Genomic DNA, 16,254 nt, shown 5'->3' with positions numbered 1-16,254 from the left:
AATGGGTCAAAGGAGGTCATTGGTCAGCCTATGACTCCCTTTGACCCATAGGAACGATTCGAATATGTTCCTAGGGGTCGTAGGACCCCTAGGGACATATGTCATCGTTTAATAGATCAAAGGGGGTCATAAGTCACTCTATCACCCCCTTTGACCCATATGGCTCATTCGAATATGTCACTAGGGGTCCTAGGACCCCTAGAGAGATATGTCATCGATTAGTGGGTCAAAGCACGTGATAGGTCACCCTATGACCCCCTTTGACACATAGGAATGATTCGAATATGTCCCTAGGGGCCCTAGGACCCCTAGGGACATATGTCGTTATTTAATGAGTCAAAGGGGGTCATAGGTCACCCTATGACTCCCATTGACGCATATGAACGATTCGAATATGTCCCTATGGGTCCTAAGATCCCTAGGGACATATGTCGTCGTTTAATGGGTCAAAGGGGGTCATAGGTCATGTTATGACCTCCTTTGACTCATAAGAACGATTTGAATATGTCCTTAGGGGTCTTAGGGCCACTAGGAACATATGTCGTCGTTTAATGGGTCAAAGGGGGTCATAAGTCACCCTATGACCCCCTTTAACCCATATGAACGATTCAAATATGTTCATATGGGTCCTAAGACCCCTAGGGACATATCTCGTCATTTAATGGGTCAAAGGGGGTCATAATTCACCCTATGACCCCCTTTGACCCATAAACAATTCAAATATGTCCTGAGGGATCCTAGGACCCCTAGGGACATATGTCGTCATTTAATGGGTCAAATGGGGTCATAGGTCACAATATGACCCCCTTTCACCCATATGAACGATTCAAATATGTCTCTATGGGTCCTATGACCCCTAGGGACATATGTCATCTTTTAATGGGTCAAAATGTGACCTATGACCCGCTTTGACCCATATGAATGATTCGAATATGTCCCTAGGGGTCCTAAGATCTTTAAGGACATGTGTCATCGTTTAATGGATCAAAGGGGGTCATAGGTCACCCTGTGACCCCTTTTGACCCATATGAATGATTCGAATATGTCCCTATGGGTCCTAGGACGCCTAGGGACATATGTCATCATTTAATGGGTCAAAGGGGGTGATAGGTCACCCTATGACCCATAGGGACATATGTCGTCGTTTAATGATCAAAGGGGATTATAGTTCACCCTATGACCCCCTTTGACCCATATGAACGATTTGAATATGCCCTTAGGGGTTCTAGGGCACCTAGGTACATATGTTTTTGTTTAATGGTCAAAGGGGATTATAGGTCACCCTATGACCCCTTTTGACCCATATGAACGATTTGAATATGCCCTTAGGGGTTCTAGGGCACCTAGGGACATATGTTTTCGTTTAATGGTCAAAGGGGATTATAGGTCACCCTATGACCCCCTTTGACCCATATGAACGATTTGAATATGTCCCTATGGGTCCTAAGACGCCTAGGCACATATGTCATCGTTTAATGGGTCAAAGGGGGACATAGGTCACTCTATTACCCCCTTTGACCTATATGAACGATTCGAGAATGTCCCTAAGGGTCCTAGGATGCTTAGGGACATATGTCATCGTTTAATGGGTCAAAAGGGGTCATAGGTCACCCTATGACCCCCTTTGACCCATAGGAATGATTTGAATATGTCCTTAGGGACATATGTTATCGTTTAATGGGTCAAAGGGGGTCATAAGTCACCCTATGACCCCCTTTGATCCATATGGCTCATTCTAATGTCACTAGGGGTCCTAGGACCCCTAGGGACATATGTCATCGATTAATGTGTCAAAAGAGATCATAGGTCACCTTATGACCCCCTTTGACCCATAAGAACGATTCAAATATGTCCCTAGGGGTCCCAGGACCCCTAGGGACATATGTCATTGTTTAATGGGTCAAAGGGGGTCATAGGTCGCCCTATGACCCCCTTTGACCCATATGAACGATTCAAATATGTCCCTATGGGTCCTAGGACCCCTAAGGACATATGTCATTTTTTAATAGGTCAAAGGGGGTCATAGTGTGAACTATGACCCCCTTTGATCCTATGAACAATTCGAATATGTCCCTAGGGGTCCTAGGACCCCTAGGGACATTTTTCGTCGTTTAATATGTCAAAGGGGGTCATAGGTCACCCTATGACTCCCTTTGACCGTCAAATGGGGTCATAGGTCACCCTATGACTCCCTTTGACCCATAGGAACGATTCGAATATGTCCCTAGGGATCTTAGGACCCCTAGGGACATATGTCATCGTTTAATGGGTCAAAGGGTGTCATAAGTCACCCTATGACCCCTTTTGACCCATATGGCCCATTCGAATATGTCCCTAGGGGTCCTAAGTTTTCGATTAATGGGTCAAAGGGGGTCATAGGTCACCCTATGACCCCCTTTGACGCATAGGAATGATTCAAATATGTCCCTAGGGGTCCTAGGACCCTTAGGGACATATGTCATCGTTTAATGGGTTAAAGGGGGTCATAGGTCACCCTATGACCCGCTTTGACCCATATGAACTATTCGAATATGTCCCTATGGGTCGTAGGACCCCTAAGGACATATGTCATTGTTCAATGGGTCAAAGGGGGTCATAGGTCACCCTATGACCCCCTTTAACCCATATGGCCCATTCGAATATGTCCCTAGGGGTCTTAGGAGCCCTAGGGACATATGTTGTCATTTAGTGGGTCAAAAGGGGCCATAGGTCACCCTATGTCTCCCTTTGACCCATATGAACGAATTGAATATGTCCTTAGGGTTCCCATGACCCCTAGGGACATATGTCATCGTTTAAAGGGTCAAAGGGAGTCATAGGTCACCCTATGACCCCCTTTGACCCATAGGAACGATTCGAATGTCCCTAAGATTCGTAGGACCCCTAGGGACATATGTCATCATTTAATGGGTCAAAGGGGGTCATAGGTCACCCTATGACCACCTTTGACCCATATGAATGATTCAAATATGTCCTTAGGGGTACTAGAACCCCTAGGGACATATGTCATCATTTAATGTGTCAAAGGGGGTCATAAGTCACCCTATGACCCCCTTTGACCCATATGGCCCATTCGAATATGTCCCTAGGGGTCCTATGACCCCTAGGGACATATGTTATCGTTTAATGGTTCAAAGGGTGTCATAAGTCACCCTATGACCCCCTTTGACCAATTTGAACAATTTGAATATATCCTTAGGGTTCTTATGACCCCTAGGGATATATGTCATCATTTAATGGGTCGAAGGGAGTCATAGGTCACCTTATGACCCCCTTTGACCCATATGAACAATTCGAATATGTCCCTAAGTGTTCTAGGACCCCTAGAGACATATGTCGTCGTTTAATGGGTCTGACCTATGACCTCCTTTGACCCATATGAATGATTTGAATATGTCCTAAGGACATATGTCATCGTTTAATGGGTCAGAGGGTCACCCTCTGACCCCCTTTGACCCATATGACCAATTCGAATATGTCCCTAGGGGTTATAGGACCCCCAGAGACATATGTCATCGTTTAGTGAGTCAAAGGGGGTAATAGGTCACCTTATGACCCCCTTTGACCCATATGAACAATTCAAATATGTCCCTAAGGGTTCTAGGACCCCTAGAGACATATGTCGTTGTTTAATGGGTTAAAGGGGGTCATAGGTCACCTATGACCCCCTCGACCCATATGAATGATTTGAATATGTCCCTAGGGGTCCTAGGACTCGTAGAGACATATTTGAATCGTTCATATGGGTCAAAAGGGGTCATAGGTCACCCTATGACCTCGTTTGACCCATATGAACAATTCGAAATGTCCCTAGGGGTTCTAGGACCCCTAGAGACATGTCATCGTTTAATGATATGAACTAATATGTTCCTAGGGGTCTGAGGACCCCTAGACCCCTAGCAACATATGTCGTCGTTTAATGGGTCAAAGAGGGTAATAGGTCACCCTATGACCCCCTTTGACCCATATTACACATTCGAATATGTCCCTAGGGGTTCTAGGACCCCCAGAGACATATGTCGTCGTTTAATGGGTCAAAAAGAGTCATAGGTCACCCTATGACCCCCTTTGACCCATATTACCCATTCGAATATGTCAAGGATAGATGTCGTCATTTAATGGGTCAAAGGGACCTATGACCCCCTTTGACCCATATTACCCATTCGAATATGTCCCTAAGGGTTCTAGGACCCCTAGAGACATATATCCCCTTTGATCCATATGAACAATTCAAATATGTCCCTTGAGGTCCTAGGACCTGTAGGGACATATATCGTCATTTAATGGATATAAAGGGGTCATAAGTCACTCTATGACCCCCTTTGACCCATATTAACCATTGTAATATGTCCTTAGGGCTCCTAAGACCCCTAAGGACATATGTCGTCATTTAATGCGTCAAAGGGTGTCAATGGTTGACCTATGACCCCCTTTGACTCATATATATTAATATGTATGCATGTTTAATATAATAGATATGTATATTATTAACATATATAAGATACCTATGACGTTATTATATATATTAATAACATATATATATATATATATATATATATATATATATATATATATATATGTATGTATGTATTACTTTATTATATTTAATAAAAATATTATGTTATTATATATATATATATATTAATAACATACATATTAATATTATAATATATAATACGTATTATATATATATAAATTACGTTATTATATTTAGTAAAAATAATAATAATATAAATTATATTTATAGATTGTAATAAGATTAACATAATATATTATTATATATTGCTAGATTATATTTTATATCTTTACATTACGTATATATATATATATATAATGTATTAAAATACGTCTTTACATAGTAATATAAGTGAAATAACTTATTTATAATAAGCAATGATGTTTAAACCCAATTTTCCCTCCAAAATGGGTTGGAATTTTGAATTTTTCAATTGCAACAAATCGGATATCGGACGGCTTGGTATTTACCAAGCCTACCCGGTCAACCCAAAAGACGTGTTTGAAGAGGGTTTTAGTGATACTCAGACTTCGAGTAGCCGTCTGACAATGTTATTTTGATCAAAATTGAATAAAATGAAAAGGGTTTTTTAAAATCGCTCTCTAGATTCCATCAATATATTTTTTGTCAAATTCTGAGTTCGATAAGTATTTATTAGTTAATTATCAATGAAGATAATTGTAAAGCGCTGATTGACATACTGATTGAAAAATAGCTATAACTTTGAAATGGTATAACATTTTTTAAATCTAAAAGTTGTGTCACATTCTATACTTCGGCTAGTATAAGAAAATAAAATAAAATTTAAATTTGATAAAATTTTCTATTAGTTAGGGTGGTCAGACATGAGACTTTTTTTTTTTCGAAAAAGTTTTGGTAGAAAATTCATATTTAATTATTTATTTGGAATAAAAATATCAAAAAATATGCGTCACATCCGAGCATGAGTCTACTTTTCATATCTATAATTATTTTTAAAAAATATTATTATGATTTGATTTTGATTAAGGTGGTCAGACATACACCTACTTTTTATTTTCGCCCTGAAATTTTCTTAGTATTGCATTAAAATTCAAACTTTTGACCAATTAATTATTTTTTTCTCCTTATAAGGCCTAGTAGTTTAGAAACTAAATTCAATTTCTTACAGATTATTTTCTTACAACTTTTTGATATAAAGTCCATAACCACTTCAAAATTATGTGTCAAATTGACATAAACCTGATTTGTTAATTTTTCACTGCCACTTAAGGCCATAGTTTGGTACACCATGATCCTCCACATACCCATATATATTATCATACACATATAATATACATATATATACATATGTATTAGATATTTAAATGATATACTATTTTATTTCTATTAGGTATAGAGAGATCAAAAAATGAATACATAGGTCATCGAGGATCACAAAAGAGGCATAGCCTCAAACAGGAACCAAAGTAGCAATGAAACAGCTAGGATACATCATATACAACAAGAACCGAATAACAAAGAGCTAGTGCAAAATATCACAATAAGAATCCACCCACACGATCCAACCGAGTGGGCGTTCCATCCAAACAATACTCTTCCACTCCTGGATCTGGAATAGCATAAAGATTCCCTCCTTCCTAGCGTTATGGTTCCTCTTAATTGCTTGGTTCAACTTCTAGCACATGTGCTGAAGCATCCACAAATTATCAATAGTCTTTTACCACTGATAGCCATAATTTAGCTCATAAAAGAAGAAAGTAGCATGTCCATCTTTAATAAACCTTCTTAATTTGTCCTTTTCAATTATCATGGTAGTTTGAACCTGCAAGAAGATTTTAAAATATGAGTTTTTGAAAAAATTCAATAAGAACCCTTGACTTACCTTGGTACTTTTTCCCATTCCTACATTTCCAAATATGCCAAAGAATGTTAGAAGACATCATGTTCCAGAAAAAAATAACATCCTTACTAAGCCCATTAATGTGACCAGTAAGAATTTCAATGATATTCACATTAATGGGATAGTAAATACCAAACAATTTCCATATTTCTTTAGCAAAAAGAAAATCAAACAAGATATGTCTACCTATATCAGGCAACCTACAAATATTATAAACATCAGAATGTTGATTATCTCTTCTAGTTAGAAGTCTGATAATTAACAACATCCATTTAAAACATTGAATTTTTGGCTCAACAAAAATTTTCCAAATAGAATTTAGCAACTTATTCCAAGCTTTAATAACAAAAGAACAATAACATAATTTATTAACATAAGCAATAATATCTTCATTGTGAGCAATGATCTTATATATATTCTTAGCTTTAAGCTTGTTTAATACAGTTCCATCTAGCCACTTGCATTTAATGTATCTATAAGAGTCCACATGGAAAAGAGATGGAAGATCTTTAGTAGCTTGTAAAATTAAATTATAAGTCTTCTTCTGAGACTAAGGTAAATTAAACTTATTGTTGAGATCTTCCCAAGGGATAAGAATATCATGTTCAAAAATATTAGCAAATTGAGTAATACCAGATTTAGCCCAGGACTTCGCAGAACACCCTTGGTAGAGGGCTAGGGGTTTGTTATTCAGGCTCAAATTCCACCAAATGGATCTCTCACCATGAAGTTGACTATCATTCTAAAAAACCTTATTGGTGATAAATTTTTGGACATGATCCCAAGCACACCAAATGGATCTGAAGATGGGTGACCCTTGGACAACAACCAGGAAATTAACAATAATAAGGTCACAAAAAGGGAGATTCTTCCAAGATCTAGCCTACTTGGGAAAACCTCTCTCAATGTTGTATCTAACAAGCACTTTCCACAGACTATCACCCTCCATAGATTGAAAGATCCACTTGGCGGAAAGAGCTATACCTTGTAACCTAAGATCAATTAATCCTAGCCCTCCAAGGGTCTTATTAGCATGGCACTAGTCCCATTTAACCGCATGAAATTTTCTTTTACCCTTTCCATCAGACTAGAGAAATAGCCTGATAGCTTTTTGAATTTCAAGAATTTGGTAATTACTGAACATCCAAGCAGAGGAGTAATAAATAATATAAGAAGACAATAACTTTTGACAGACTTGAATTCTCTTAGCGAGAGATAAAGATCTATTGTGCCATTTATTAAGTTTGTTCACAATCTTAGCCTTAATCCAGGCCCACATGTCCTTAAGAGAAGGATCAATAGAGTAGGGTATACCAAGATACTTGACAACTTTATTAGGACCTCCCCATTGAAACTTGTATTGAGAGAACCAATCAAGAGGATGATCATCCCAACCCAGGAAAATAGATTTGGTTCGGGAGATACGAGCACTAGATATAGTACAAAATAGATCCAACTTGATTTGAAGATGCTTAAGATTGTTATCAATGAGCTCAAAAAATAGAGCGGTGTCATCAGCAAAGTGGCTATTAATAAGCTCATCATTATTAGGAAGGTATAAACCTCTAACTTTAGGGGAAAGGGTGTTATCTCTAAGAATATAGTATAAAGCTTCAACAACAATGATAAATAGAGTAGGAGACAAAGGGCATCCCTGCCTGATGGAAGGACCGAGAGGGAAAGGATCAGAAAGAGATCTATTGATTTCAATTTGAGCACAAGCATCTTGAAGCAGAGTTTGAACAACATTACAGAAGTAGGGGGGAAAACTAAAAGATTGCAACAACATAATAATAAATTTCCACTCAATTCTATCATAAGCTTTCTCAAAGTCCAGGAAGAGTAGAGTAGAGTTTTGATGAGAACACTTGGCCCAATCCATGGCTTCCCAAGTAATAATCATATTCTCTAGAATGTATCTTCCTTTAATAAAACCCATTTGAGTATTACTAACAAATTTTAGGAGAATGTGAATCAATCTAATGGCTAAAACTTTCGCTAATATTTTATAAGAAACATTGAGGAGAATGATAGGTTTCCAATTCTTGATAAGAGATTAATCCCCTTCTTTAGGAAGGAGTTTAATAATACCCCTATTAATCTCAGGATTGAGGGAACTAACATACAAGGCCTCATTATACAAATCACACATATCTTTACTGATCCACTTAATAGTAGCCTTATAAAATTCAATAAGAAGCCCATTAGGCCTTTATACTATTGAATATATATATAAGATTAATGAATAAATAATATTTATAACACTAATACTATTAATAATGATAGATATAATATATGTTATATAAATTATATATATATATATAATATATGGTATTATTAAATATAATTAATATAATTATAATTGTTAATAAAATATAATTATTATCAACAAAAGGACATTACTCTATAAAACATGCATATATGTACAAAATCAAACAACAAGAGGAATATCATATAAAATACTATCAAACTAATACAAATAAAAAGGAAAAACAACAAATGTCCAAAATGGGACATTACAATTTTTCATAGAAATTTGGATATTGGTGTTCTCCTCCTTACAACTAGAGAAGTATTCTCTAACTCCTGTCATATGATGACACCCCATTATCTATATACCAGATAGTCTGTGAGGTTGAGCTCACCATACAAGCTATAAGTGCAAACTCATCTTCCATTCTACTAGAGAGTTCTTCTGCACTTGCTAAAGCTGCCATCTACTTCTTTGCTTTCTTCCTTTCTAGGCAATCATTGACATAGTGACCATATTCATGACATCCAAAGCACTTGATCTTAGAAAGCTCCTTCTTCTTTCTAGTTTGAGAATTAGATCCTTTGCTAGATCCCTTCTTTGCTTTCCCTTTCCTTGCTAGGGCAACATTCTCCTATTCCACCTCACTTTTTTGACTCTTGTTGGCTGCATTGACAAGACTTAGTCTAAACTCCTCTTGAGTGAAATCAGTCCATAATCGATCCCAACTCGGTAAGGTATATCATCCATTGACAACTTGAACAAAGAATCTCCACTATTTAGAAAACCCATTTAGGGCTATTCTTACTAGCTCATCATCACTAGGACTATCTCCAACAGCTCCTAACTCATCTTTGACAAGTCTAAGCCTAGTGAGGTAACTTGTAATGTCTTCTCCTTGGTTTATCTAGGTATTCTTTAGCTTCTCTCTAAGAATCATCTTCTTGTTGGTGGTAGCATTCTGGTATAGACTCAAAATGGTATCCCACATCTTATTCATTGTGTCTAGCTCTAAGATATGTGGAACAATATGATCCTTGACACCATCAAGGATAATCCTCCTTGCCTTGGCATCATCTTTCTTATATGCTGCAAGCTATGTCGCATCTGTTGGTATAGGTACAATACTAGTAACATAATCCTTGATACCATTCTCTTCCAACAATAAAGAAATTATGGCTTTCCACACACCAAAATTTGAGACACCATCCAATCTATCCTGATCTCTCAAACCAGCTGAAGTCATCTCAAGAGATTAAAGCACTAATAATTCTAAAGATATCACACTAGGTTCTATAAACCCTTAACTTCTTTTCTAGGGCAAAACTCTTCTACCCTCAACACTGCTCTAATACCATGTGAAACTTAACATTATTGCAATCACTGATTATTAATCTCCTATTGTAAATGATTATTAAACTGCTAAAAAAAAATTCATAGCTAATATCGAAAAATAACACAATTGCAACTTTACCAATAAAAATATGGAAAGAAATTCAGAACACAAAGAACACAATATTTTTGGACAAATCGTCCCTGGAAAAACCCCTAAGGGAAAACCAGTTCTGCAGATGGAAAATATATTAACTTCAGCAAATCAAGAGATACAAAATTCCTAGCCTCTCTCTGGCAAAATTCAAACAACCTCCTAATTTCTCCTATTGATATTCCCCATTGCTATCCCCAACACTATCACTATGCCCTTGCTAACACTGCGAGATTGTTTTCTATCACTACAAACTCATTTGCTAACACTACAAATGCTTGTACAACTCTTGTTGTTCTTTGTTCTATTCTTTCATGTTAGCCAAATACCTCCCTTGACCCCCTTTTATACTACTTAATTAATCAAGAGGTTTCTAGTTGCTTCTTGATCAAAACAACTCAACCAAGAAGTTGTAGTTGCTTCCTAACTAAGAAGTTTCTAGTTGCTTCTCAATTAAAACAACCTAACCAATAGGTTACTAGTAGCTTCTAGAAGGAGTCAATTAATTACCAAATAATTATTTGCTAATTAATTACATGTGGACCAACAACTGTCCAAGCTACCTAAAACTAACATAAAATTCTTCTAATCCTGCTTTAAAAAGTGATAAATCTCTATGAATCAATAATTAACATGCATATATTAGAATCTTTATTTATAACCACAAATTAACATAACAAAAAACTGTGAAATGAATAAATGCATAGGCAGCACACACATATCTTTCTTTCCAAACAAGGGCAGACTCCAAATGTTGTAAAATCGTCAGAAAGTGTGCCTGACCATAACACAGAACATAAGCAAAAATTGCCATCTTCCCTCACCACTAATTGAAGAAGCTTCCTATAAATAGTCATTGTAATGGTTTTATTATATCTGATTGATCAGTTGATCAAATCATGCAAGGAAGAAATGAAGTGTTGGTTGCTGTAGCATTTTGGAAAGTTTGATAAGATTCTCTGTTTGATATTTTCAGTCTAGACTGAATATGCTAAAAATGACAAACATTGCAATAATGGTATATCTAGAAGTATCTTATGCCAGTTACTTAAAAGCACTACACAACTCGACTAATTTAACCTTGTGGATTCTTTTTTGCTTAGTTCCAATTAATGCCCGACAATTTGTTATTTCTTTCCCATCTACAACAGCATTAGAGTGTAGTAAAAATCATACCATCTTTATTCAAGTAGAATCTCAAACTGGCTTCACAGCACAATGATGTGAGCACTGATTGGCTTCAAAATAACATTACGTTTGACCACAGGTTAGGCTTCACACCAGACATTACTGACCTGACCACAACCCAAACATGTGCAATCACAGATGTAGGTAAGTAGCTATTGTTGTCAACTTTAAATGCCGCAAGAGATCATGGGAGAATCACTCCTAAGTAGATACCTACAGGTTGTCTAATTACATCTTGTAATAGAGAAACCCAAGTCACTGCAAGAGCTGAACTAGGCCCCGCCTGCCTGAGTTCCTCAATCATATCCATTTTTGATCCCCACAATTGACTGTAAAGAATGAAAATTAATATCTACTGTCTATATGACAAACAACCACACAAGTATATATAAAGACTAACATCTCCAAAATAATAAATTTGAATTCTTTAGACATACATTAGCAGTCAATTTTGCAGTTCATTTTCAAGAAATAAAAGACTTTCAATGAAGCTTAAGAAGTGATAAATCTCTTTGAATCAACAAGCACCATGCATATTAGAATCTTAGTGCATAAATGCTTTTTTTCTTGCAGAGCGCTAGTCAATTTGACATATGTGCAACATTTTTTCAGCTCTGGGCTAGAGGCACATTTACTGTTGGCATGCTATAACTCTGAAAGGGAATCAAAAAGAGCTTTTTTCTAGGATAGCATTATCTAGCATAAAATGTTATATTATTGGCATAGGCGAATGAATGAATACAGCTAGGTTGGGCTATTTTAACTACCGTTGATTGGAAGCACGTGACACACATTTGTAATGTTTCTTTTGTTGAACATTGACGTCTTTAGAAGCATCCCCTCCATACTTTGGCTATATGCTCAAGCCCCTGTTTTCAGTAAGTCATTAAACCTTTAGGAACAGGAAGGACTACATTCCAGCAATGAGTTAAATAATTACTGGAAATTTGAGTTGTAAAATATTGGTGCTCATTATCTGGTTGATTATGAGCATAATCAGTTAATATATTTTCTGCAAATTTATTTACAATTACAAATGAAAATTGTTAGACAGATATTGTTGAATGACACCTAAATCTCTTTAGCTGCATGCTAAGCCAAATGATTTGAAGACATCGAACGAAAATATTTTTGAAATATGACTTGACAATAAGAATGGTATAAAATCATATAAACTTATATTTCAGAGTGGACAATGGATAGCCACAGCATTCAAGAAGTTGAAGATATTAGAGGTTTGTCACTCCATACACCTAAATCTTTTTAGCTGCATGCTAAGCCAAATAATTTGAAGACATCGAACGAAAATATATTCGAAATATGACTTGACAATAAGAATGGTATAAAATCATATAAACTTATATTTCAGAGTGGAGAATGGATAGCCACAACATTCAAGAAATTGAAGATATTAGAGGTTTGTCACTCCATACACCTAAATCTCTTTAGCTGCATGCTAAGCCAAATGATTTGAAGACATCGAACGAAAATATATTCGAAGTATGACTTGACAATAAGAAAGGTATGAAAGCATATAAACTTATATTTTAGAGTGGAGAATGGATAGCCATAACATTCAATAAATTGAAGATATTAGAGGTTTGTCACTCCATAGGAATCGTAGCAAGATTGAGAGAACATTATTGAGAAGATATAGGAGTTGACTAATATACAAACAGAAAAATGGAGAAGGGTATTGCTGAGAATATATAGAAGCTGACTCCTATACATATAGGAGCTGACATTCATTGGGGAAAGAAGTAGCATAATCAAACTAGGTAGAAGCTTGGGCCTTTTGAGCTCAGGAAAGACATTTTTCTCTTATCCTTAGTACCCATGCCCCTTTTTGGGGTAGCAATGAACACTACTTTAAAATAAACTGTCATAGTTTGGCAGGCATGTTTGTGGATTAGTACAACACTGGTTGATCTTCTCTTTAGGTAAAATGTCTATATAAAATAAATTAACATGAAAAGACCACAATGCATAAGAAAAACTTATGATACTTCATATACATCTGAACATGCTCAAAGTAACAAAAATACTAATCATTGTCCTGTCTGTAACATTTTCCTCTTCATTTCTCCCATCTCTTGATTTAAGCCTTTAATAATTATATAATCTTTCCATCAAACTTCTCTCCTCTTGGAGCTTCATCATAATACATCTTCTTCATTTCTCCCATCTCTTGATTTAAGCCTTTAATAATTATATAATCTTTCCATCAAACTTCTCTCCTCTTGGAGCTTCATCATAATACATCTTCTTGATTTCTTTGAAATATATAACCTATTTAAAAGCAGTTCCCACATGACAATATTCACCTCGTTAGTGAACGAGTTTGTTGAAATCAACTCTCTTCTTAGAGTTGGTTAAAGCTAGGGTTCTTTTTAACATGAAGGCTGCCAAAGCCTACAATAAGAAAGAACCTGAGTATATCAAGATTTTTAACCAGAGTTCATGTTGTTTCTCTGCTTTTGTATCTCTTTCCTCATCAAAGGTTCGACTAAAGAGGCAAAATCTAATTAAAGGTATCATCCCTCATGATTTCTGAAGATTTCTCGTTGATTTGGAAGAAACGAAAAACCACAAAAGAGAAGAAATTGCTCTTAGGAAGTCATGATCCTTCTTTAAGAGAACTAATTGCAAATATGTCAAATATTCCTCTAACCTAAAGAGAAAAAAATATAAAATGGGCGTCAGTTGAGCATAACCCTAAACAATATTTTCCAGTAACGACAATCCATGATCTTTATCAGATGCTCCGTTCTCTCCAAAATTAAGTAAAATATCTTTTGAATTAATTTGAAATAAAAAACCTCAGCAGGTCGTGCACCGCATTTAAGAGAATCTGAACGTTACCGAATTTGAAATATCCTAAAAAATTACTCTAAAACATCTGATAGCAATTCCCTTAACCAGTAAGGACGGTGCAAGTTATTCATCAGAAATCATTTGGCCTCAACGCTCTTAACCACTTTCATCAAAATGACTCATATAAAGATACACAAAACGAGTGGGTCATTAAAATATTCTGAAATCTCTTCTAGAATTTACAAATATCTCCATTTAATTTCAGGGTATAACAACGAAAAATCCATGGAAAGAAAATAGGAAAATTTGCATGTAGACAATCATAAGGAAAAATCTGACATTCGGGAATGCAAGTTACCCTATTCAAGGGAAATTTCCTATGCAATGGTATATCCTTTGAAGGAGAGAGCCTGAAGTTGTGGTTGCTAATTCAAACAGTGCTATGTTCCAGTGGTATTTCAAAGAAATGGTATAATACTGCCTTGCTATGTAACACAAATATTTTAAATCTAGTATTTAGAATGGCATCGCTCTTTCAAACAGGTTTTGATTGAACATCTAATAACATAAATTTAAATTTTCTCTTAAAATGTGAAACATCAGAAATAGAAGAAATGGCAAAGAAAAAGCTGACGTGAAATTAGGGTTCCTGGGACAATATTTCTGACTCTCCAATCCGACTGAGCTTTTCCTCCATTCCTCTTTATCTGAATTTTCTGCTTCACTTTTTCCCTCTCCCATGCTTCTTCCCTCTGCACGGACAAATAACATGAAGAGACACACCAGTATGGGGAAAATCCTACAAAATATACTCAAATAAATTCTAAAAAGCAATTGTAAATAGGGAAAGGAAAAAAACCTTAAAAAATAGTGACAGCAAACAACGAACAATCAAATAACAAATCGAAGAATTGAATTATTATATATCTCTACCCGATTTGCTTCTTTCTCGGCTCTCTCCAACGGCTATTTTAGTTCGAAAATGTTAGAAAAACTTTTCCCATTGCTTTTTAACTACAGATGTTTTCAAAATTTTCTCAAGGCTATCTTGTCTTTATTTGATTTGGAATATAAATTAATGTGAAGAGTTAAAAATATTGATTAAATGTCTATGGTATCTGATTTATGCAAATTCAATTTTGATGTGATTTTTTATTAGAAGTTGGAAAAACTATCTCTATTAAAATTATTTCTACTAATAATTTTAGTTTTTATTTAATATTAATTTTTTTTTTTTTAATAGACTAAATTTGGTAAGCTAGGTGAAATGTCTAGCTAAGAATCACTAAGACTATAAATTTTCAATCACTATAATATTTTTCTAATAATTATAAAATAAAATCTTACATTAAATAATGTCAAATAATATTTGATAATTTCTTAATCATTACTAGTTGGATGGATCATTTATTAGTGTAAGAGTAGCATTTCTTGAAAACTCATCTGAAGACTTCATTTCGGATCAGAATAATATATGGTAAATTTTTTTTTTAGTCTTTGTAATTTCCGAAGGATAATGTTAAGATATATATATAGAACAATCTATATATTATCCTGGTTCCCACTTCAGAAGGTGGTTTGTAAGCGTGGTAGTTATGTAAATAAGCTTGGGCACTCCATTATCCATAGACCTCTGTATGTAAGTTCTTGTTATCATAAATACATATGAATGTTATTTCTACATTAGTTTGTTGTGAATAACTTTTGCATTTTATCTCCTTCGAATGAAGTTGCTTGTTAGGATTGAAATGGATAAGGACAAATAATATACTAATAATCTGCTAAATTAAATCGGGCCCCATTTTTTCTATTAGTTGTGATAGAGGTAGTGTTTTCAGAATATCATGTTATAAACTAATTATAGAAGTAAAACTAAGCATATGTGGAGGACCTAATCCATTCCGAGTCGGTGAAATAGAATACTATACATAGCAATTCTCAAAGGCAACTCTAAAAAGAAAAAACTCACAATATGATATTTAAAGATGATTCTAAATTAACTAGTAAGGTCAAAAGTCTAATTTATGCATGGAAGTACTGATCAACAAAATTTCAATTAATCTCAAATAAAATTAGGACTTCTATATATATACTTGGTTAAGTAGGACTTAGAATAT

General features: G+C 35.4%; 1 long non-coding RNA gene across 1 annotated transcript; it reads right to left on the bottom strand.

Moving 5' to 3' along the window:
* Positions 1–5,965: 5,965 nt before the first annotated feature.
* LOC149560777 (uncharacterized) lies at positions 5,966–15,105 on the bottom strand. The gene is made up of 3 exons (XR_016363378.1): positions 14,997–15,105; positions 14,772–14,889; positions 5,966–6,320 (listed from the first exon to the last, which is right to left on the bottom strand). It is a non-coding gene; the product is annotated as an uncharacterized LOC149560777 (long non-coding RNA).
* Between the last annotated feature and the right edge of the window lie 1,149 nt (positions 15,106–16,254).

The sequence above is a fragment of the Cupressus sempervirens genome, chromosome 4, assembly GCF_028749045.1.
Source record: "Cupressus sempervirens isolate cs-2001-9-10 chromosome 4, ASM2874904v1, whole genome shotgun sequence".
Lineage (NCBI taxonomy): Eukaryota > Viridiplantae > Streptophyta > Pinopsida > Cupressales > Cupressaceae > Cupressus > Cupressus sempervirens.
This window is presented reverse-complemented; position numbering and strand designations above follow the sequence as displayed.